The sequence below is a fragment of the Tympanuchus pallidicinctus genome, unplaced genomic scaffold (genome assembly GCF_026119805.1).
Source record: "Tympanuchus pallidicinctus isolate F22 unplaced genomic scaffold, pur_lepc_1.0 scaffold12, whole genome shotgun sequence".
NCBI classification, from domain to species: Eukaryota; Metazoa; Chordata; class Aves; order Galliformes; family Phasianidae; genus Tympanuchus; species Tympanuchus pallidicinctus.
In genome coordinates, this window is record NW_026294637.1 from 5,626,262 (window position 1) to 5,650,817 (window position 24,556).

A 24,556-nucleotide genomic window follows, 5' to 3' on the forward strand; every position below is an offset into this window, starting at 1 on the left:
TCGCTGCTTCTTTTTGGAGCAGTGACCACATGGAATGGTTGGGCATCAGGTGGAAGCCAAATGCATCCAGGCTATTGCTTCTAAATCAAGGGAAGCAAACAATTACGACTAAGTGTCATTTTCTTCCCAAATTTAATATTTTCTTGTAACTTGAGGGTTTAATTGATATCTCAGTATCTTCAGTTCAGCGCTAGCCCAGAAAACCTGCATCTTAAGAGGGAAAGACCCACATAAAAGTCAGAAGAGGTATCTTGCATCCTACATCCACTTTTATTGCTTTTTGTTATGATCATAGAATCGTTACACGTGCCAACACAAAAATACAAACCAAGAGCCATTTTGGTGTACAAATGGGTGAGGCTGGAATTAAAACTCATCCTGAAAGCACGAAGACCCAAAGTCCAGCACAAAACCTACATCCATCCAGGCTTTCTTCTCAATGATGGCTGTCCCGATTCCTCCCGCTTCTCCACTCTTGATTTGCATGCAAACTCATCTTCTCTTCAAGCTGAGCTCCTCCTTAAAACAGAAACATGGCGCTTGCAAGCAAGAGGGATCATATGTGTTTGATAGAAACCACCCATATAACTGAAACCACAGTTTTTATGATAAATCGGCAAATGAGCAAACATGCAAAACTGTATCTGCCATAACGATTTATTTAAAATAAACAAATCCAGCTGTGGTAAAATAACGAGTTCTCTGCAAACATACACACACACACGCACAAATTCTTGCTATTTCATTACCAACATATTAAATCTAGTCCCTCAACCCCAGCTCTTGATGATAATTAAATACACACAAATGAGCTGCAGTGAATTTGTTCATGATAATTTGCATAGCAGAAAATAATTATTCCGGCAATTAGATATGGTGCAACACGCTTTGTCTTTACGTGCGCCGCAAATTTCTTGTGATGCTTTTGCGTCACCCTGTAAGAGTTTAATTAATTGAGGCCCCTCTTTGTATTAATAGCACGATGCAGTGGGTTCATGGTGGCTTGGCCTCCCATCGCTGGAGCTCGCTTCATTTACATGTTTGGGATAACTTTCAGTGCTGTTTCTAGGGCTGCTGCTGCAAAGCTCTCGTTGTCTTTAACGAGCCAGCTCCTTGTTGGAAGTAGAAAGTTTTCCATTTGTTTTCTGTTGCATGTTTGCCCTATTGAACGTGGGAATGATGCATCTCTGACCAAAAAAGATCCTCAGACCTGCATCCATTTGGGTGAGATTCCTCATCCCAGGCACACCTCTATAGTTCCCAGCCAGCAGCAGAAGCAAAGGGAAAGATCAAACCAAAACGGAGCATCAAAGGCAGTGAAGCTACTGAGCAGATTTGCAAGGCTGGGTCTTGTACAGCCAGAAAGCCCAGCCTTTTCTTCTCTAAATGCATTTCACTTTGAGCACTGGTTGTAAAAGCCTGAGAGAGAGAAAGCCTTCTCTCCCTCTGGAGGCTGCTTCTTTAGCTACAGCTGGCCCTGCTGGCAGCCCTCCCTACATTCAGCCTCAACCTGTGCCAAAGGACAGGAGAGCCCTGGGGTGCTGCCAGCACCCCAATCTCCGTGGGGTAGCACTGCTCCAGTGCTTAAAGATGGAAAGCACCTGAGAGAAACAAATATTATTCAAATTCAGAGTTTTGATACGTATTTTGAGAACTGATTGCCCACAAATCCACATATTATGATAAAGGAAGCAGTGAGACAAAGCCTTTCTAACAGGGCAGCCTCTCTTCGGGAGGCACATGGAAACAAAGGAAAAAGAAACAGCAAAAAAGACATTTGAGAGGTGAGATCATCACCAAAGGGAGAGCACCCTGCTCTTGCTTCACAGTCCCATTTTGTCATAGTCTCAGGGCCAATGCTGCAGTTCCACTGCCCATCCACTCCCCTTTGCCACAGGCTTCTCCTCAAACCTTGGGCAAGCTGTTTGGCATCTTTCTACCCACCACTGCCTTCTTCAAAGCATCAGACTGGAAAAAATGAACGGAGACTAAGGACTGAGTAGACCACATCAGCCACCAGCTCCCTCAAGAAGGCTTGCATGCTGTGGCTAGCTGCTTACCCATAGGTGAATCTATAGCTCTGGCAACACCCAGGCTCAGACCCACATCCTTCAGGGAGCCATGGGTGTCACCCTCCCTTCCATGGGTCACAAACGGCATTGCAGTCTGATCCCACACACACAGCTGTATAGAATTCCCAAACCACAGCCCCCACAACCCACAGGAGGGGTGGAACATGACTACTCAATGCTCCCCTGCACCCAGACCCACTGCTGGGGCATGAAAAGGAAGGGGGAAAATGCAACAAAAGATGAGAATAAAAAGACTTCCAGCTCAGAGCATGGCAAGGAAGAACCCACCCTTCTTTCTCAGGGTTGGTCTTTTTTTCTCTCCCTTTTTGGCCTGGCTTACAGCTGCCTGCATCTCCCTTTGCTGGTTGCCTAGCACGGCCAGCATTCATGGCAAGCTGGGCTACACCAAGGATAGCAGGCGGTTATTTCCTACCCAGATGTCCTTTATTTCGGTCAGTGTCACTGCTTGAAGAACGACAATAGCACTTCATTTCTGTGGCACTCATCTTGAGCTAATCTAGTGGCAGCTCTGCCTTACTTTCAGCTACGCTGCACCACAGACTAAGATGGTGTAGAGAATAATTCAAGATGAATCAAGGAGGCTAAACTTGTTAATCCTTCCATTCTGCAGGGATGAAGGGTTATTTTACAAAGTACAAACGCTTGGGCCGCACAGTTCTGCTCAAGTGCCCTGTAACAGTCAAGAACAGCTGAAGCAATTAGCAATGCCCCATCTCCTCCAAAAGGCATAAACTCCAGGAAAGGAATCAATAGGAAAACTACAATACAGAGTCCTTCTCTCAAGACACATTTTAGGGATAAAGCTTTCATAAGGCAGAGGATAAGATCCTGGATAGGACTTAGGAAAAGGCTGAACCCTGTCCTTATGTATTTGGCCATGCAGTAGAGCCTCAGGTTCCCATCTAAAACTCGAGACAGTGGTATTTGCTTCCTTCATGAGGTCACTTAGGGCCCATTGACAGAACTAAATAAAAACTATACCTCTGAGTTAGTTATATCATCCTATTACTTGCACAAATAACATCACTGGCTGCACCAGAACAAAGAAAAATGCTTCCTAACCACTAGCACCACACATGCAGCATTCCTTACTAGGCATGAGCCACCTCCTCCTCATTTGCTTTTGTCAAGGATGTGTGTTGTGCTCATTTCTCCAGGCAGGAGGTTCAGCTTGAGACTCCTCCAGTCCCACATCTCCAAAAATGGCGCTCCGTACAAACGGAGAAGTGAAATGCTGCGCACATGAAGGATGGATGAAGAGTCAGTTCAACATCTCCAACACGCCGAGCTCAGCTTTCCAAAATATTATCAAAAACAAAACCTACCAAAAGCTTTCAGATGTAGAAGTTTTGTTTTCACAGGTCTGCATTCCACCTGAGAAGATGCTCGTGATTTGTTTATGACCTCAGTCAGATAAAGGACAAAGACCAACACTCGCAAAGATATCCTGATCATAAAAGTGATTAATCTTTCACACTCACAGGCCCTACTTCTTACTTCCACTGAAGTAAATGGGAGTTCTGCCTTTGCCTTCAATAGGGTGGAGCAGAGCCAGTGACTTTTGTCTGTTAATTCTTTGCGGATTATTTACTGCCTTCCAAGCACCACTGTAAAAATAAACTTCAGATTTTTAAAAAACCACATGCACACACAACAAAAAACAACTGGAGTTAAAGTGTGTGTAAATACTCAGAGAGAAGCACTGGCATAATATCCCAGCAGTATTTTCAGAATGGTTCATTATTTACTCATTAAATCAGTAAATGACAAGTCCATTTTTCAGGCTCAGCATGTGCGTTTGTTTCATCAGGGTGGGATGAGACCAAACAATTCCTGATCCCAGGTGTTGTCATTTGCTCCTGAATATCCACCAAGCCTCAGTGTAATGAGCTCTGAGCAGAGACCTGGCCAAACACAGGCTGCACGAAGCCATCAGGAGCCTCTCTGCTGCTCTTCAGTTGACCAAGCCTAAATTCACAATGAAATGATAAAGAGCAGAGGGCACCTAGCAACACCAGGAAGGCAAAAACAGGAGAAAGGACAAAGCATGAAAACTCCCCAACCTCTATTTCACTGACTTGAAGTTTGCTTCTGCTATCTCAACTAGCAGAGTGACAAAAAAAGAAAACACCACAAAGATAGTTTGAGCATTTCTGCACCACACTGCCACACATTTTCGGGCAGGACTCTTCTGAAAGTAAATCTTTTTCCTGCAGAAAGCACATGAAATGTCACACACTCGGTAACTTGCACAAGTCAGCTGCTGAGAGAGTTGAAAACTTCAGCCCCGGACTAAAGCAGAGGCAGTGCTCCTGGCTGAACCTCCATCCTGCCATACAATTCTCATGTCAACTGCTTGGGAAAAGCGGGGCTAAGACAAAGGGGAGCTGAAAGCCCGCGGCTTGAATCCCAGCTATAAAAGGAACAAAAGTGGTAGAAACAAAACTCTAAGGGCTCCTTTGGCACCCAAGGAGGAAGCTTAAAATACAGCCAGTTTCTCTCTCCGCCTTTTTTTTTTTTTTCCTCCCTATCTCCTTCTTAAAAACAAAAAAAAAAAAAGGGGGGGAAGAAAAAAGGGAAGAAAGCATAAAAAAAGACAGCTCTTAGAAACAATCTCTTTCTGTGTAAGCTGTTGCCAGAGCCTGAGAGAATGAGCGCGTTTCTGTGCCAGCCCATTCACATGGCCAGGTGAAAAGAAACTCATTCCTTTACAGCCACACAACATCTGCTGAGAAAGTGGGAATGGGAAACACCAAAAAGGGAGAAGAGAAGAGCCGAGGCCTCCAGGTTAGAAGGGCAGCCCGTTCCCACCAGGGAACCCCTCTTTCACTCGCAGACAACTGCTGCATTTGACATTTCAATGGGAACTGAGGCAGAGCAGGAGGGAGGGAGGTGGAGGGGGTGGGAGAGCACACATAAAGGGAACCGGGCAAGAAAAGCGAGGGGACAAGTCTGCACCTCTTTCATTTCTGCTTTCACATCTTCCCCCACCATGTGACAGTCGGGAGAAAAAGGAGAATTTCTTTTAGGCTCGAGCAGAGGGTTGGCACCGTTAAAACCTTCGTCGGGATGAATCGATTTTATGGGGCTTACAGAACAAAATTCTCTATTTTTCGTCTTCCCCCTCTTCCTCCCCCCCTCTTTTTTTGTTTGTGCTTTCAATGACAAGGAAAAAAGGATTTACATAAAATAAACAAAAAAAGAATGAATAGCGGCCAACCCTGCCATGGGCACCAACAGTGGGTGCTTTTAGAAGAGTTACATGATGATTGTTTCAGTTCTCAGCACAGACACATTCATCCTGGGCAGGAATTCTGCATCCTGATCACTTCATACAAGCTCCTGAATGAAAGCTGCACTTCTTGTTTTGAATCTGCTTTACAAAAAAAAAAAAGAAAAAAGAAAAAAGAAAAAAACCCAACTTTCATCCAAACACACACTCGCTAACTTTGTAAAGGCTTCAAAGCAGCCCTGGGCCATAAACGGGTATTATCTCCATTCTACAGAACAGGAAACTGAGGCCCAGAGGGAATCGCTCAGGCAGCGTCCAGAAATGAATCACTGGCAAAGCCCAGTATACAACTGGCTCCCTGGAGCACCATGCTCATCTGCAATGAATGCTGAAATGGCCTTGACTAAATGAGAGGCTCTGCTGGCTTTTACGCCAAAGCCCAAACACGAAAACCAAAAATAATGCAAACAAGGCCAAAAGGGAAATAGTGCATTCGTACGTGTCACCACTATTGATACCAGTCATTGGGGTCTGCACACTGGGAAACATGGAGGAGCTTTTCAGCATCTGATGAGGAGGTCTCCTTAGAAGGGCAAGGTAAAAATCAGGTTTAGATTCCTCGTGTCACAGTGGGAAATGACATTTTACGTCTATAGTCGCTTCAGGTTTGCTTCTTTCCCAGTGAGGATTCCCATGAATTCCTCTCAGGGTCAGATAGGGAGGCAAACAAGCCAGGAGATCACAGGATGAGCACTTCTGCTCAGCACTCAGCATGCACCGAGCGATGGTCAGAGCTGCCCTACTATTTGTCTGGGACCAGGGTCACAAACGGGGGAGAAATTCCAAAAAGCCACACAACCTTGAATGTCTGAGCTATAATTCAGAAGTGAGGATTAAGAGGTTAAAATGCTTTGTGTTCAACTGGAATCGGTCTAAGGAGAGTTCAGCATCACTTACCCTTTTGTGAGACAAAAATTGTCAATCTTCCATCCTCCTTGACAGCTGTGAATGAACACCACTTGCTTTCTGTTCCCATTCTCCTCTATACAAGTCCACACAAACTGTCCCAGTAAGGGGACATTTAGCAGTGGGACAGACTTAAGGGTGATCACACAAAGCACTATGCCAAGCACTACATTGAACAAGCACAACCTTCTGCCTCCGATCCTACCAAACCAACCTGGTGGCATTAATAGCTCTTCAAGCTTTCTCACCTCCATGTCTTTGCAAGTTAAAGCAGGAACCCTACTTCAAAAAAAATTAATCTAAGAGCTTCTGTGCAGGCTGTGTTTTTTGCATTCATCACATTCCCAGCAGGCCCAGCAGCATGGAATAGGAGAGTCCTATGTGCAATCCTAAAACCTCTCTGTCATGCCTAGAGGAAATGACAGGTGCTTTCTCATGCCATCTTCTCCCATCACCCCACTGAAGCTTACCTCTGCTAGGAGTTCTGGGCATTCTGCAGAACTATAGAGAAAGCTCCTAGCCTATCTTCCAGAAACTTTCATTGTAATCCTGAAAGAACACGTCAAGAGCACGATCTTCGGTTCAATCCAGCACCAAAAGAGCAAATGCTTCCAAAAACAGGAACATCAGCTGCTTATGCAGACCCACAACTCTAACACATATGAGCACACAGTGGAGCAAACCCAGATGAGCGCAAGGCAAACTGGTCTGCAGTCCACTCTGCATCATGAATTTGCAACAAGGAGTTGGTGGCTTCTCTGTACTGAATGGCCCCATCTTAGCGCTGTTCTGCAGCTGTAAGAATTTCCCGTGCAGCCACTGAAACCCTGTGCAGAGCTTCAAAGTGGCAGTAAGAGGTTAAATACCTTCGTGGTGCCTCAGAGCCAGCTGTCAGGAAGAAGGAAGCAACAGGTTGAGAGCTGCTTTTTTTCTAACTATAAAGAAGTTCCCTCATTACTGCAGTTTTGGCAAGTTAGAGAACTTATCTGCAGAACAGCTTATAGCCTCCCCACACGTTAATTCCCAGAAGTGGCTAATTGAGTGCCAACAGAGCAGAGTCACCAAGGCTCGCAGCCTCCAGGGCAGGTGACGAGGACAAGAGCATCACAGCCCATAGGAGGTGGCTTCAGCCAGTGCTGAAGAGGCTTCCCGGCTTTGGCTGCCACTTCTTGTAACACGTAATCAGAAAACAGATAGCCATGGGGTAGTGGTGAGTAATGTGCTGGCTGCTATCTGCCTTGCTGAAAGGGTGATAACAGCGAGACAGTGATAGCCCCACTTCCCAAATTGGGCAGAGCTAAATAATCAGCCCTTTGGAAAAATAACACCGCAGCTCCTCCCCACCAGAACCTTTCCACTCAAGGATAAGCACCAAACATTGCTGTGACTCACACAAGAACATGAGATAGACTTAAGTGTGATTTTTTCCATTAGCAAGTTTGAATGAGCTATGAGTTTCTTCCTCATTTCTGGACTACAAGCAATCAAGAGACAACCTGGTGTTGCTACAGCAGGATTTCAGTGAAATCTTTCCATTCACTAGAGAGGTACAACTTCTTTTCCCAGCCAAGCCATGTGGCAGCAATGTGTCTGTCAAAAGCATTCCTCAGGCTAAATGAGGCATCTTCTACCTCTGCCCTTGGTTCAAGCCAAGATTTTGAGCTCTGGTTCATTCATATTCCACCAAAGATAACTGCCTGTGAGTCACACAAGTGTTTTAGCTCAAAGCAGTGCTTTGAGATGGGTTCCCAGCTGTTCTGCTGTGTATTCGCTTTGCCCACAGACATGGACCAATGACTTCTGGCAGAGCAGGTACCTTGATGAGTGACAGAACACCTGGACCCATCTCCGCTTCAGAGCAACAGAGCCAAGGTCCAGAGATGTTTCTTTAGAGTTGGCATTTCAGTGTTCTCTTGCTCTCCCTCATTGCTCTGGAGGAGATCCTATGAGATTGCTATGGTGCATATCCATATCTTCCAAAATCAGTGGAGGCAAAGAATCAGGGGCTCAGTACTGGTGTTTGCACACTCCTGGACAACTTGTGCACAGCTGCTGGCACCAGCTTGGCATTTGATCTTCACTCCAAAAACAGCGGTGATGGGTTGACAGTTGGACCAGGTGATCTTAGAGATCCTTCCAACCTTAACAATTCTATGAAAAGAAAGCTTCCACTTGCTGGCTTAACTCTGGACAGAATGATAGCAGTCTTCATCCAGCGTTGCATCTCAGCTGACCTAAATTAACCTGAGACCCATGAGCTGCATGCAGTGATTTTGAAGCCTCCTCCATCTACCACTCCTCAGTCACATTCTGAAAAACATGGAAAGAAGTAATAACCAGAGAACAAATTTTAAATACAAATGTAATGAAGTCATCCGTAAGACATATGTGGTAACCTACCTGCTCACACTCACAAATAACCATTAAAAAAAAAAAAAAAAAAAAAAACCACAACCTGAATTTAAAGCAGATGAAAGCCCTGAAGGCTAAAGTCTGCTACCTTCACCCCCCACCTCTGCACCAGTTCCACAAATAAATCTTGTGGGTTTGAAAATAGCTGCTTCCCCACCTCCAACCACAGCCTTGACAGACCCCACCGAGCCTCTCCATCTCATTACTTTCTGGCTATTTCATGCACATACAAATACACGTACATACGCACACACAAAAAGCTGCCCACTTACAAAGCTGACAGGTAAAATTATTCCCTCCTTCTGCAGCCCTCCTAATTGCCTCCCATGGGCTCTCGTGAAGTGCAGACGTCACTGGCTAAACACTAAGTTCACGCAGTGTCACTGCTATGCCTTTCATTAAGGCAATATCTGTCTCATAGCTCAGCATATACGTTACTTCTAATTTCACTGTTCGAACCCACAAGTGCTGTGCAGCTTTCCAGGCTGACTTTACATCATTATGCCAATTTCCCACAGTTAAAGAAAATTTTCTCAAGAGCCATTTGAAAGATGTTGATTTTTTTTTTTTAAAGCCCAAACTGTAATTTTTCTAGTGCATTTTGTCCCACATATATGGATGTTCTTCTTCTTCATGGCTTGCTTCATCCATCCATTATCATTACAAATGAGCTGTAAGAGTTATTACATGATTTTACACTATTTACCATCTTAAATCTCCACTGACGGAGGCCTGAGATCATCATCTCTGCTTGTTTTTTATTTTTCTTTCTTTCTAACAGAAGTGAGCTTCCAAGTTGACTTTAATTTTCTTGCCCATCACAACAGCAGAACCTCCTACACAAGGCACTGTCACTTACCTTTCCTGCTTCCTCATTTAGGTTTCATGCCACTCTAAGTAACAGTGGTGATTTTAATTGGCTCATGGCACCCATCAAGAGTTAAATAAGCAACAAAAATAATTAGTGTTGTGGTTCCTTGTTGGCAAATGGGGCCTGTAGCACTTGCTTCCAAGTTCAGGATGCAAACCTGTTCTTCCCAAAGACCTTTTGAACCCTGTTCCCAGAAGTGATAGGACCTTAATAACTCAATAACCAGAGAAAAGAAGCTGTGCAAGAACTGGATTTCAAAAAACCCTACAAACTAGGGAAAAAATTTATATGAATCAGACACAGAATTAACTTAATGACTGATTTACAACAAAAGAAACTACTCCAAAGAGCTTGGATTAATGAACAGCAGTGCTCAACACGATAGCTGCATTCTACTTCTTGCAGAAGGAGGTAGTAAAAACCAAACATGCAAACCCATGTCCTTAGTGCAGATCCTCACATTTGAGGTCCCTGTCCTAATCTTCAGCAAGTTATTAACAGCTCTGCAATTGGAAACACCAGACTGCAATGTTGGTATGGGATTTTCCAGAGCGTGAGTCCTAATAGAGCACGGTTAGAAATATTGGAAGCGTAGTGCTAAAATACCATGAAGCACCCACTGACTTCCCAATTGATTTCTTTCAGCTGTTGAACCTGCCAGTTACAGACTGAGCAGGGAGTCAATAATCCCCATTTCTATTTCCACCTCTGTCAATAAGAATATCTGGGAGCATTTCTTTCCAGAAAGATCTTCGTTTCCTTCCACACAGGATATCAGTTTGTCAGTGCTGACTGATGGCAGAAGTGCCAGGGCAAGCACCTTGCAGCTCCTTTACCTATGGGTAAGAGGCAGCTCCCGTGCTCCAGTTCCCATAGGCCAGATCTCAGCATCCACTTTCAGACTGACAAACACTCAGATTGCAACAGATCACCCAGTATACAAGCAGGTTTAACAAGATGACTGGTACAACTTTAATAGGCAGCTATGAAGCTAAATTCCTCCTTTGCATAAAATGCAAGACCCTCATCCAAGAACACCGAAGCGTTTTTGCCCCCTCAACAAATACCTAAACCTAACCAAAGCCATTGGTATGCATATATTTATTCCATCTGTGCAGCCTATCTCCAAATTAAATACCATTTTTCTGGGCTTGACAGGCAGAAATATGTGAAAGCGAAAACAGCCAGGCAATGGCTAGCAACTGAACACCACAGGTGTCTCATTTCCCCTGAGGGCCACTCTTGCTGTTTGCCCCCCACACCCCAGATGTTACAACCCAAAAACAGAGGGACAGTTAACACGCTGACAAAGCAAAGCATGCTCTCCATCCCCTCTCCACCTCCTCATGCTGATGGAGGCAGGCTACCACCCCAGCCTGCCCATTTCCACCATGAGGTTCACAAAGCCAGCTTCACGGCAGCCCCATCTGCATGATGTGAAACATTACTTTAAAACAGGACAATTTCACCCCATCTCCAGCTCTAAGGTAATGTTTTAAATGTCCCAGAGGATATTTTTCAGTGCTCATACTCACAAATGCTGGAGGTAATCTTCACTACAAAAAAAGACATTGAGGCACTGGGCCACATCCAGAGGACAACAAAGCTGTAAGGGGTCTGGACACAAGTTTGATGGGGAGCAATTTGATGGGGTTTGAGGGAACCGAGTCAGACTGGAGAAGAGGAGCTCAGGGGAGACCTGATCACTGCATGAAAAACTGCATGAAAAGAGGTTGTGGCAAGGTAGAGGCTGGTAACAACGATAGTACAAGAGGTAAAGGCACCAAGCTGTGCCAGGGGAAGTTCAGGTTTAATATTACAGCACATTTCTTCTTCAGAGAGCAGTGATGCAGTGGCACAGGCTGCCCAGGGAGGTGGTAGAATCACTGTCCCTGGAAGTGATCAAGAACCATGGGGATGTGGCACTGAGGAATGTGGCCAGTAGACATGGTGGGGGTTGGTGGATGGTTGGACTGGGTGACCTTAGTGGTCTTTTCCAACTTTAGTGGTTCTAAGATTCTAACTCCCCAGGGACAATGAATGAAGGCAATACTCAGCATGGTGTCCCTGCAGTAGTTCTAACTTTGTTTCTAGGGACCAACAAACGCCCCCTAGAAGAACCTGGGGCAGACCAGCAGGTCTCTCCCTAAGGGGTGGCAGGACCCAGTGCAATATCCCCAGCAGCACAGCAGCCTGCCAACACATCCAGCCCCTTGCTGCTCCCAGACATCCGGAGATGTTTGCAAGCACAGCACTACAGGAACAAGGGGGAGGCAGAGGCAAGAACAGGATTTTCAGCCTCAGGTGTTCAAGCACTTCAGGAGAAAAGAAAACAAACTCCTTGCTGCAAGCATCAGGAGGGTTGGAGGAACTGAGATCTGCACAGAGACAAAGGGAAAGACAGAGCTAGATCCAGCATGTCCCTGCTTGCTCCTATCTTGTAAGCACCAGGAGTCTTTCAGTGAGTTGGTCCCATCCCCCAGTGCAGGTTATTTTTCCTTACCACCACAGGTCACATTGTCCATGCTGTAACACCATGGCCAGCCTGCTGGGGTAAACTAACCTCCACCAAGAGGTTCCTTGTGAAAACAGACCTGATTTGCATCCTCCCAACTCCTGCAGCCCTTATAAAGGACAAGACAAAGCTGCACACTGATTTGGGAAAGCAGAGGGCCCCCAAAAAAGGCAGCTAACTGCTTTGAGTTAGTAATGTAAAAACAGGAGCCCGGCCAGCTCTTACAAAACACACTTTTGACACTGATCTTCCAAACAGGAACAGACTTGTTCGGGCTCTGTAATCATGTACACACCCACACGTGCAGATGTGAGAGGAGAACTCAGATCTGCTGGGCTCCTGCCATCAGCCCTAACCTCAGCCTCCATCCCATCACTGTGCAGGGACAAGCTGATTGTGCCAACGACTTCAGCAGGGCCTATCCCATAGGCTGCAAATGCTGAGAAGACCTGGATAAGTAGGGAGGAACAGATCAGAGCCCGCATCCATCAAAGGAGGCAGCTAAATGATTTGCCCTTTTCGAGAGCTGCGAGCGCAATGATTGCAAATCATACCGAGTTTGTGACAATAAATCCCACCTCCCATCCTATTAATAAAATATAATAGCAATTCTGAGAATAATGGCCTATTATCAAGTCTCAAAATGACAGCACAATCAAAAGGGAGGTGAAATATAGGGCTGGGAGAAGCAGTTCTGGGGAGTTTGCAACCTCCCCACATGGCACGCGAGCAGAGTGGCTTATTCTTAAAAAAAAAAAAAAAAAAAGCACAACACACACAAAACACACAAGAATTAAAACCTTTCAAATGCACATTTTCAAACAGTTCTCACTGCACATATGTCAATTGTTTGCACAGCTCAGAAGCATTGCCCGGATCTGCCGCCCGAGCTGCAGAAGATGCTGGGTTGAATGAAGCCAACCTCCTACGCTGCAGCTGTTGCAGGGCTTGCAGCTCTGCCACCAGAGCAACTGGATGGCAACGGGGACAACAAGGATGGCAAGGCACACGCCTGGCTGTCACTAGTAGAGCAGGTGGGGAGCAGCGTTTTTGTTTTGCCCCGGTGGAAATGCATAGAAAAATTCATTCTTCCTTTTTCCCTTGTCTGCATCCTCGTTATCCCTGGGTCTAATTCTCCAGAACAACATCCTGTTCGGTCATACAGCCGCTAACACCAAAACCACCCTTGATACCCCCCTTGCATCCAGCCACTAATGAAAAAGAAAAAAAAAAAAGAAAAACAACAACTGCTTGTGACTTAACTGTGTTCCTCCGTGCTTCATTAGTTTTCATCAGGATGGAAATCAAGACTCGTTTAGTCCTTCAGACTCGTCGTTTGAAATGGGCATAGGAAAATGGGATAACTTTCTGGCTTCCTCAGCATCATTGGGCTTGTTGCCATCGATCCTGGAGGTGTCAGAAATGTCACCCACAGAGATATTCAGTGATAGGCTGCTGATTCTGATCCAGCCCCAATTAGCAACTGCCTGATAATTGTTGACATTGGAGCGCTATGGAGTAAACAGGGGCCTTGATCCAGTGAACCATAAAAATAAATAATAACCATAAAACTACGTCTGCACTATAAAATCTCACGCAATGATTGCCAGTAACGATTCCTGCTATTTATATACACTACCTGGCTGGGAGGGCTCCACGCTTCGACACAACAGAATCTGCCCTAGCCATCTTTATGGGAAGGTGAAGTGTTGAGCAGGCAGTGAGCCTGCACCATTATCCTGTCTTGCCCTGAGTAAAAGCTAACTTGGGGCTGCAACACCGTGGGCTGATCAATTGCTGAACCTCTTCCCATGGGGTCTTTCAAAAAGGCAGGTTTCGAGCACTTGTACAAAGTCACAGGTCTCAGATTCAAGCCTTCCTCAAGCCCTGGGCGACCTATTAAATGTGGTGGCAAGTCCAAGGAACATGCTCAAAGCAAGCTTGAAGACATCTCAAATAAAACATGACCCCACTCAGACATTGGCTCGGATTAACCTTTCCTGACACCTCACCTTTAGTATTGCTTTAGCAAACGTAGGTATATTAAAAAGAACATATTTGCCAAAAGCCATTTTCAAATCCAAACCTATTGATTTACAATTGACTTTCTCCAGAAAGCATTATGTGACAACTCACTTGTGAAACAGCCTGGGCTTGAAAAAGCAATCTTTATCTTTGCCAACCCCCAGCTGTGACCAGTTCTTAATGAGCCACAAGCAGGGACACAACTTGGTACTCATTTAAGAGCTCCATTACTAAAAACCACAGGAACTGGATCTTCTCTCACCATCCTTTTGGTGCAGCTCAGTAGGACGAGGCACCAGAAAGGCTTTTAATAGTTTGTTATGAGGAACATGGTTAGCAGGCATGGCAGGGTGGGCTAATGGCTGGACTAGATGATCTTAATGGTCTTTTCCAACATTAACATTCCTGTGATTTAGGGACCAGCCCTACACATGGGAGTTTGTGCCAACTCCCTTCACCTTTGAACTGTAGAACAAACGCCTTAAAGCCTTCTTAGTGCTATTCTGTCTTGTATGAAAGGGAGATTTTAATACTTTGCTACCTTTACCAAGCTCAATATATCAATGTTTGCAAAAAGCTGTGAGATCCCTTAAAGGAAGATGACAGTATGAAGTTATCACTTGCAAACAGCCTATTGATGTGTTCTCCAGAGCAGCCAAATTAATACAGTACCAACTCCTTGCCCATGTTTTTCGTAATTAATTCAACACTCGGATGACATTTCATTTAATCAAGACGTATCATATCTTCTCTTTCAGTTGAAAGAATCACCAAAGTTATAATGAAAACAGGTCGATACATCAACTACCAGCAATTTTTCTCTGTATTTCTGCTGGGCTCCAAAAGCCAGAGAAAAAAAAGAGCGGATTCCTCCCATCCTTGATTTGCTCCCTCCTCACTCCATACTTCCAATGATACCTGAGTCACTCGTAGGCTGTGAACTTCTCAGAATAAGGACTACATTTTCATTACATTTGTTCGCAGCAGAATTGGTAACAATTATTTTCTTTCCCCCAAACAAAAGCATGTTTTCTTTTAAATTAAAAAATATATATAATTGTCAAACCAGACCTGACCATCTGGCCCTACATCCTGACTGCGATGGGGATTGGCTCCAGCTGTTCCAAGGGAGTTTTTTTCCCCCTCCTCTATAACAAGCCAATTTTATTCTGATACAACAAGGCTTCCATCCCCTCCAAGCTTTTCCAAGAGAATCTACGGCTTCCCCATTTCCGCCCCCCCAAACTGTGCTTTCAGAAAGGCAGTGAAGGAGTCAGCCAGTGAAAGAGCACCCCTTGTAATTCCAACCTTCCATGATGAGTCAAAACAAAGAAAAAGAGCTCCTTGCCATACCAGACAGTTCTCTACTTGCCCCATTTTAGCCAAGATTTCATGAATAAGTTCAGCTGCCTTCATGCTGTGCTCAGGGTATTGCAGCCCCTTCCCCGTGGGACTGCTGGAATGGCCATTCCAGGTTCCTAATGAGGGAAGGAACTGGAATGCTGTAAACTCACAACTTTGTCTGCTTCGTGTAAATCAAAGCACAGCTGCAAAATTTGGGAACAGAAAAAAGTGAAGGAAAAAAAAAAAAAAAGAAACTACTCTCCCACCACACACATCCAAAATATAAATACTCCTGGCTAGTAAATGTCACTTGACACTCTCACATCAAACCTGTCATCAGCTCCAGCATTTAAAGGAAAAGCACTGCTGGGGTTGAGTTCACAAATCTGTCCCTCGCTCTAATTTCCAAGTAACCCTTTCATATTAATTATTCCTAAGTATGCCATAACGACACATTAAATTTGCATGCAGAAGTCTAGTTAAATCCCAAACAAGCGGAGACTTCTGAGAAGGAACCGCACAGAAGAGAAATGTATTGTTTTAAATAACCACCTACTGCTGTGCTGGGGCACAGAACAGATTTGGTAGCAGTAAAACTACTGGAGAGAAGCAAGAATATTTTGAAAACAATACATTTGGGTCCTACTAACACAGGAACAAGTGAGCAAACATAGTAGGGTCGGAACAGGGCTCTGGGGTGGGTTGTGGGCCCTGCTGAGATTCACATGGACCTTCCCACAGTGCACCAGAACGTTTTTTTTATCTCACAACTGATACCATCAATGCTAAGCAAATTGCTTGCATAATTACACATATTTGCACAGTGCCGTCAGTTGCAGCTGATGTCACTTGCTATTTTCCCCTGTTTTTTCAGCCGATAAAAGCTTGCTTTATTTATTTGCAACTCTGTAGCACTTCTTACACACTGTGCCAGGTATACTTCTAATACCTGCTTTATTGCCACAGATGTGTTGTTACAGATGGGGAAGGAGAGGTATCCAGCCGAATTCACCCTTCCCACCCCATGGAACACTACTATTAATTATAGCTTACCTTCCATATTAATCACATTGTCTTTACAAGGCAATCAGTCATCCACATACCACAGCCAAAAAAGGATCATAACATATCATGTCCTCATCAATCAGCACTCAGTGTATTTTAACTTTCCCATATTCAGCTGGTAAAGGTTTTCTTTCAAGCAAGATGCCTTTTATTTTAGGTTAGTAATGATCATCAAGACCCCATAACAGAACAGAGAGCCACTTATCCCTAGGAAGTGGAGTGATCCTAGGGCAGGATGCCTGTCCCTAATGGGCTCAGTCACTCTAAGAAGCAGTGCTCACTACATCACAACGCCCATCCAAAAATGTGGCACAACATACAAGTTTGGCCTCACAGGCACATCATCACACGAAGTCCCAGGCTGATATATAAGAACATCAAACAGGTTGGCAGTGTGTAGAAAAGGTGGGTGTTGGGCATTCAGCAAGATGCAGTCCAAGAGGGGCTGCAGGAGATGGTGAGCTGAGCAGATCCACTATTGGGTAGAACACCTGCAACACACCAGTGGCGGTTTGGGAACAAGCTGAAGGACAAAGAAGCTGGCCTGCTGTAAGGTATATGGCTTGTCAGCTCCCACTTTTTTTTTTTTAACCTGAAGGAATGAAAAGAAGGTGTGAAAAGCCAAAATGCGACAGTGGGGTGACACCGAGGAGCTGCATATTTGGCTCCAAAAGCAAACAGTCACTGAAAGCCAGGCATCAGAGCAGCTGTACCTGAGCTGTGGCTAACAATAGGCTTTGTTCTCTGGGGGATGGAGCAGGGCAGGAAGCCTTTGACCTGCAGGTCAATGGTTCAAAACCCAGACTGATTTCATGAACACTAAGAAGGAGATCCCACCTGAGGGTTGTTTGCTTAAGTGAAATATCCAGGAAAGCCCCCACTGCAGCCCCCCAGCCTGACAGCTGCCTGTCAGCCCTCAGTAGCAAGATTGTCAGAACCCTGTGCCATACAGGGGAGCAGAACCTGCAGTCAGAGGAGCCTCGGGGTGACCAAACGCATCATACTGCAACCACAGTCACAAAATAATCTCCTCAAAGCAGCTCAATAACTACAGTAGAAGACTAAAGGGAAATGTTACAGTCCTAGGTGAAGAAAAACCCAGGGAAAGATTCCATCCTGGAACCTAGGAAAGAACCAACGCCAAGCCTTCGCCCTTAACATTATGGGGTTTACATAACATGCACACTTAATAAGAAGCCTGTTCAAAAGGCCCTGGTTACAGTGCACTCTTGCTCCGTGGAGCCACCAGGCTGAATCATTAATTATTAGAGGGAAAAGAAAATAAGGTCTAAATTAAAAGCAAACCCAGAGTTTATTAGGGATGTAGAAAACCAGACATGAAGACAGACAGCTCCATCTCATATCTGAGAGCAAGGGAACAGGGCTCATTTATGGTATTGCTTTCAATGGGCAACTGCCCCTTTCTGTTCCTTGCAAGTATTGAATGCTGACTGCACCCCAGAATTAGAGCCAGGGAGGACATGGCATTGCCTTTTAGGTGTAAAGTGAGCTGCAGGGGCAAAGGGACACAAGGGTGATGACAAAAGGGAAAGCAAAAAGAGAAGCTGCAAAAAGGAGATGTGAGAGGAGGCAAAAGGAGTATCCTCACAGCCCTCCTAGATACAGCCACGCAACCGCCTCGTGCCCTGGCTAGTAACAAGTAGCAGTAGAGACAAATTTGAACTGGAATTTAATGAATCCAGCTAATTCATTATTTGAAAGACTCTTATAATGGTTTTCAGTTTTATTTCATCTCAATTTTTTTTTTTTCCTTCCAAGCCAGGAGCACCAGATGGCCAATACCAGTCTCATTGCTAGGTACTAATCAGCCACTTCCATATGATATTTGCCATGAAGAATTAATACAATTAGGTCAGGATGTAAAGACATCATATTATTCATGGCAATAAGCCCAGATTTACTATTTATTCCTCCTGCAACTGCCTGCAGCCTGAGTGAGGTCAGCATCCAGGTCCCTCTTCATTGCAGAGAGCTGAGCTACTTCACCTCTCATTGCACAGCAATTCTCTTTGCAGCCCTGATTATTCTTACTCCCTTTCCAGGAAGAACACGGTCAAACTGAGTTTCAAAATGAAACACCAAATGCATGCTTAAAAATTATTAAATCAGTAATTATTATTAAATCACTGGGGTTTTGTCTTGCCATCCCCCGAGCTCATGCCTAAACCAGACTGCTGCCCCACACCACAGCCAACATTGCAGCAGGGCTGCCCACAAGGCAAACCCTCTTCTGCATCCCACATGATGGCTCTGCTCTCCTTCCTCTGGCTACTTGCAATTCAAGACATCTGTGTTTACTCCGTGACCCATAACAGAGGGTTGTTTTCCCTGGAAGGGCTCCATCACTGCCTCTCTCCCGGTGCCTACCATGTGTCCACTTATTTAACTTTTTTTTCCCCCAAGAAGGTCTGCATGCTGCTATTTTCAGCACCCTCCATGTGCTAGAGGCAATTCATACTTTGGGACACATGGCAAGGACTGCGGAAATATTTCCTGTTATTCCAAGAAGTTTCTCTCCCTAACAAAAAGCCATCAGAGTGCTTCAAAGACCCACGTTGCAGCGTGGCTGGATGTCCTCTTGCATGGAAGAAGAAATTATTCCTTCCTCTGACACCTGACCAACTAATATAAAAGTCTCCCTACTTGAACCTCATTATTATCCTGGTGGAGTAAAGTTTGTGTAGAAAATGAAATGCAGAGCAGAATCCACTTAAAATCCATCAGGAGGTGTGGGAATGCACAATGCAGTGCACTGGGCAGACTGTGGTCCTCTTGCAATGGAGCAGATTACCCAAAGTTCAGTGGGCACAGACCTACCCACCCCAACTCCATTTCCAAACAGACAACTCGGACACAGATTTCATAGACATTCCCCTCTCCTACTTTAGGAATCATAAAGATTGGAGAAGACCACGAAGATCACCCAGCCCAACCGCACCCCATCCCACCATGCCCACTGACCACATCCCTCAGTGCCACACAACCCCATAGTTCTTGATCACCTGCAGGGATGCTGACTTCACCACCTCTCTGACAGCCTTTTCTAATGCCTCACCCATCTGAGAATTATTTTTTCCTAATATCCAACTTGAACCTGCCATAACTTAATGCCAATACCTCTCATCCTATTATTATCACCCGGGAAAAGAGGCCAGCCCCCATCTATCATACAGTGTAGAAAAGACGTAGAGCCTCATAGGGCTACCAGCCCTCACTTTTGCAGCTGAGCACCTTCACTGTATTATTCCTGCATGACAGCAGAAAGACTGAGTTGCCATCTCATCTCCTCGTGGCAAGACACCAAGGGATGCTAACTCACAGACCAGGACCAACCTCACCAACTAACATCTTTCACACACGTAAACCCTTTCTCAGTCTTCCACTTCACTTTGTGACCTTTGGGGTGGATAAAAAAAATATGGTACAAAAGCTTCATTATTAATAATACCGTTACTGTACAGTAGGGTTGATTAAAAGGCATAGGTAGGAATGGGTGCTAATGGAGCAGCCCAGCTCTATTAGCCATCCTCCCAGCTGGGTCCTGACAACCTAGAGGGGAAGCTGGGTTCCTTCTAGCAGGACCAACCCTCTTCCCCTCCCTCCTGCCCCATGCTGACATTCTCTCACCATTCCAACAGCCGGGAGGTGGTTGGCTGGGGCTCTTCTCAGGGCCTGATCCCAAAAGCAGCACATGCAAGAGAGGAAGGGCTTTGAAGGCGGACAGCCTCAGGTGTGAGTGCTGACTGCAGACATTCCTGCAAAGCAGGGCCAGGAGATTTGTTACCTGGAGAGGGCTGATGCCTGATGAGTGATGTCTTCATCAAGCTGTCCAAATGGGGGTTATCCCGCCCGCAGGCAGCTTCTGCCTTGCCAGGGCCATGAGCCCACATGCAAAAGCCTTTGTAATGTCCTTAAGATGTCTGTGAGAAAAGGGGGAGAACTGGTTGGCTGGGGAAGGGCTGCCTCTCCTGCTCAGTGTCAGCTGGTGGGGAGATGTGGAAGGCTGTAGCAGCCTCCAGCGTGGAGCCTGCTGCAAAAAGCCCTCCTACTAACATGCTTGTGTCACCAGTCTGGCAGCCTGCCCAACAAAGGCAGAGTGGGACACGTGGGGTTTTCAGCATTTCTCTGATTTCTGGACCTGTTTGCAGAAGAGTTGGGAGAATGTTTGAGTATGCTGCAGCGAGGTGCAAAAGCCTGAAGGAAGGCCTGGAACTTTCCAGCTCTCATAGCCAAGGATGCAGCCCAAAACATGGCACCTTCACCACCAGTAGAAGAAAGCCCACACAGCAGTGCTGAGGAGTCGCCACCCATCCCAAAGCAGGTCTGGTCACTAGTAGGATAACAGCTATGCTACCTCACCAAGGTAGTGGTACAGCCAGGTGATGGGGACCCCAGGTGCATGGCTCACAAACAAGAAGGCAAGAAGACTGACATCCTCACTTCTTCTCTAGAAGATGTAAGATCAGAGGGGCTTTCCACAGGACATGACCCCCTCTCAGTGCCATGACCAGAGACTCAAGTAATCCAGAGGACCCTCAGGGATCACACAACTCTGCCACTGCCAGACTCACCACAGGCCATACAGAAGGGTTAAAAGGGTCCACATATGGCTCTCATTGCTCTTCCTTTTATCCTGGTCATGCCCAGCAGGCAAAGAAGAGCTGGAGGAGGTGGGAAGCAAGGGGGTGGGTGAGGGCTAAACTGGGGGGAAGGCAGGGAAAAAGCCTTTTCAGCGCAGCCAGCAAGGAGGCTGCCTTGCCTGCCTCAGGGGACTATTAAGGGACTACGGTGACTTTCATCTCCAGGTCACCAGTTCAAATGTGGTCGAAGGCAGGGACAACAAAGGTATTATGTGAAATTAATTGCTAGTCTCAAGTCCAAATCCTAGTACATGTGTGTCCATTTTGGACAAACTTGCACCAGTCAAAAACCACTCAGACAGCAGAGCAGCAATGAGAGATGAAGCTCCTGCTTCAACCCCAGATGGAAACCTGCCTTTGGCAGAGGTCAGCATGATCAAACAGCACTTGTCCCATTCTCTCAATTTCCAGAGGTACTGTTCTCACACCACACATGCTTCCATAGAAATAATTTCAAGATGCAGCTCAGATTCACATATCCTGAGACAATAATTCAGAGCAACGAGTAACCCCTGAAGCAAAGCTGGAATCCTTCTCCCCCAAAGAAAAATGAGATAACAGGATGGAGTTAGTCTGGGAGATGCATAGGGCAGAGGTCATCTTTTTGTTCTGATTTACACAGACATCAGCACAGCAGCTCCAAATCTATCAGTGCAGGCAGAAGTGCAGATGGAAGACCCCACTCACTGCTTTGAGCAGTAACAGCAGCACTGCTTCAGGCCCTTGGGGTGGAATTAGTGATCTCATTTGAGTTTCAAAGTGAATAAAAATATATGAAAGAAAACTACTCATTAAGGTGTTCAAAAACAGCTAAATAAAGTATTTTATTATATTTTGCATTCATGGAAGATTGAGCTTCTGTAACAGAACAGGGAACCACGGGACATAAAAGAGAAGGTCCACAGCAAATTGCCCACATGCCAGACCAGCAGCCTGCACTCTTTGTGTGCCTCCATATGTGGGACTGGAGAAAAGCACCAGGAACCTGCCTTTTGTTCTTGGGGTATCTCTGGGATGGCCAGAAAGCAGAAGGTGAATTTGAAGCCTTTCTAGGCAGCATGCTCCCACAAAAGAGCCAAGCAATAGCTTCAGGAACTCACAACACCACCTCCAAACTGGGCTACACAGGACTCTGCCCCACACCAGGGGCCATTCTCCAGCCACGAGGATGGACTCATCCTCACCACTCACCTGTGAAGAACACCAGCTCCCTCACACTAACCAGAAGCATCACCTTGCTTAACTCCTCAGTTGAAGATGACAGCAGATGCTCTCAGCTGAGAAACATTTATTGCCTGCAGAATTACAATTGCATCTCTCTTCTCCCAATTAGAAGCAGGTCTGCCTCCTGTCAGGCGGTGGTTCACTCTGCTCATACAACCCACCTCATATTGGTTTCCATGTAAAAATAAAAGATTGCCTTTCCTAAGCTGCTTATTGCTGCTTGTGCTGACAATAATTCTGGGGAAATTGGTCATTGCCACTGCTGATGACCATTAGCACGCTGACCCGCTTTGACTTTGCCATCAGCTTTGAATATCAAATCAGTGATTAACGACCTCCAGTAATGACCCTGCCAGAAGGATCCCAGTGTTTCTCCAAGTAGGGACCCCCTGAACTGGATCATTACAGGAACTTGTCATTTGTCAGCAATTTAAAAGCTGATAAGTCAGCAGGGCACACTCAGTGATGAGACTCTGCTGGACTCCTTGATATGCCTGCTGTAGTTTTCTTTCTTCACTGGCAGAGACACACAGAATTCATGTGATTATGGCAGTCTTGTTTGGTAGCTGCATCTGAGAGACCAGCACAAGGGTCGTCCCTTGCTTGCTCCCTCACCCCTTCCCCCAGAGCATCTGCTGTTGACCATCTAAGGTTGCGATTAAAAAAAGAAAAACAACACTTGTTACCAGTTATAGCTCAAAGACACAAACAAAAAATGCATCAGAGGCAAGATATCCACCCTAACAAAATACCCAGCCATCCCTTGGATACTTTTACAGGGGCTCTCTAAGGAGCTCCTTCGAGTTGCATCAAGCAGGTGAGCCATGCTCAGAAGCTGCTTTTACAGCTGTGAGTGCTTCATGGTTCTAGCAGGAAAAGGGAAAGGAAGACAGATGCTCAGTACCGAGGCTATTGTCAGTGCCTGGCATCACAGCAAGGCTGCATAATGTCTGCTGAACTCCCTCCTCCTGCAGGAAAGGAAATTAAGGGCGAGAAAGACTTGAAAGGCTCCAGCTGAGACACTGGAGGTATCGAGTCATCAGGCACTATGGGTCAGTTTGGCCAAAAAAGGAAAACATCCAGGATTTTCAGCAACACAGAAGCAAAATAAACAGCAGCCTCCACCATTTGCATCGTTCCAATCTAATTTCTGTCAGAGAACAGGATAAATTTAGGTTTGCTGGACCTCATTTGAAGCATGACCTCTCTGTAACTCAGCTTCCTTTTTACTTGCACAGGGTTAACTCTGGCAGACTCAGGAACAAGCAGAAGATTCCATTTCCTTCGGGCCCATCTATCCTAGCTGTAAGCAAGGGCTGCAACAAGCATGCTCCAGGAGGACAGAAGCTATCTCATCTATAAGCTGAAGACTGTCACTCATATCAGCACTGCCACACACCCTGAAGGAAGCTGCTCTCCTGCTGACCCCATTCCTCCATGCAGCACTAACACAGAGCTCTATACCACTGCTCACATAACAGGCAACTAGAGCTACCCAAGCTCAAGTAAGCATCCTCACCTTATGATATTGATGAGCCACACCTCAACTGGGAGGCTCCAGAGACTCTTCCTTCCAGCACAGGGCATTCCTGCAAGGCATGTGTGCAGCTCTACAGCTGCAAGCAAGGATGGAGCTGGGCAACAGCATTCCCACCTCCTGCAGCCTCCCCATCTCCCAGCTCACTCGTTGCCCAAGCAGCACAGCAGGAGCAGAACCACAGCTCTCATTTATCAGTAACTGCCAGCAACACCTGCCAAAGACCCTTCTCCTACCTGCACTGAACAACTTCCTTCCACGTTAAAATAATTTCTTCAAAGCAACTTCATTTGATCCACTATGCTCCCATTTTCAGCTGCACTGTGTGTGCGTTTTTTTTCTTTTAAAATCTTTCCACGTGCTTTGCAGCAGAAAATCCATAACTAAAACTTCTCCCTTTTAAGCAATGGGGATTTCCTTTTCCAGCTTCCCTTTAGTAAGTTCAGTGAGGAACCAGCACCGTCTAAGGACCCAATCAGGGCTTCTTATCAATTAGAGCAAATGGCACCCAGCTGAGCCTGTCTCCCGGTTGGGACCCATTAGCACTCAATTAAGACAACCTCGAGCACTGCCATTCTCTTTGTTAGAGTTCTGTCTCTCCATTGGTGCAC

At 45.7% G+C, this 24,556-nt stretch overlaps 1 long non-coding RNA gene across 3 annotated transcripts; it reads right to left on the reverse strand.

Annotated features, from left to right (window-relative positions):
* Positions 1-263: 263 nt before the first annotated feature.
* Positions 264-24,336, reverse strand: LOC128075509 (uncharacterized). 3 transcript variants are annotated; one of them, XR_008203875.1, is made up of 3 exons: positions 24,182-24,336; positions 6,762-8,601; positions 264-519 (listed from the first exon to the last, which is right to left on the reverse strand). It is a non-coding gene; the product is annotated as an uncharacterized LOC128075509 (long non-coding RNA). The 3 variants fall into 3 exon arrangements; XR_008203873.1 differs by lacking the exon at positions 264-519 and having other exon boundaries at positions 640-8,601; XR_008203874.1 differs by lacking the exons at positions 264-519; positions 24,182-24,336 and adding an exon at positions 20,329-20,547 and having other exon boundaries at positions 640-8,601.
* Positions 24,337-24,556: the final 220 nt, after the last annotated feature.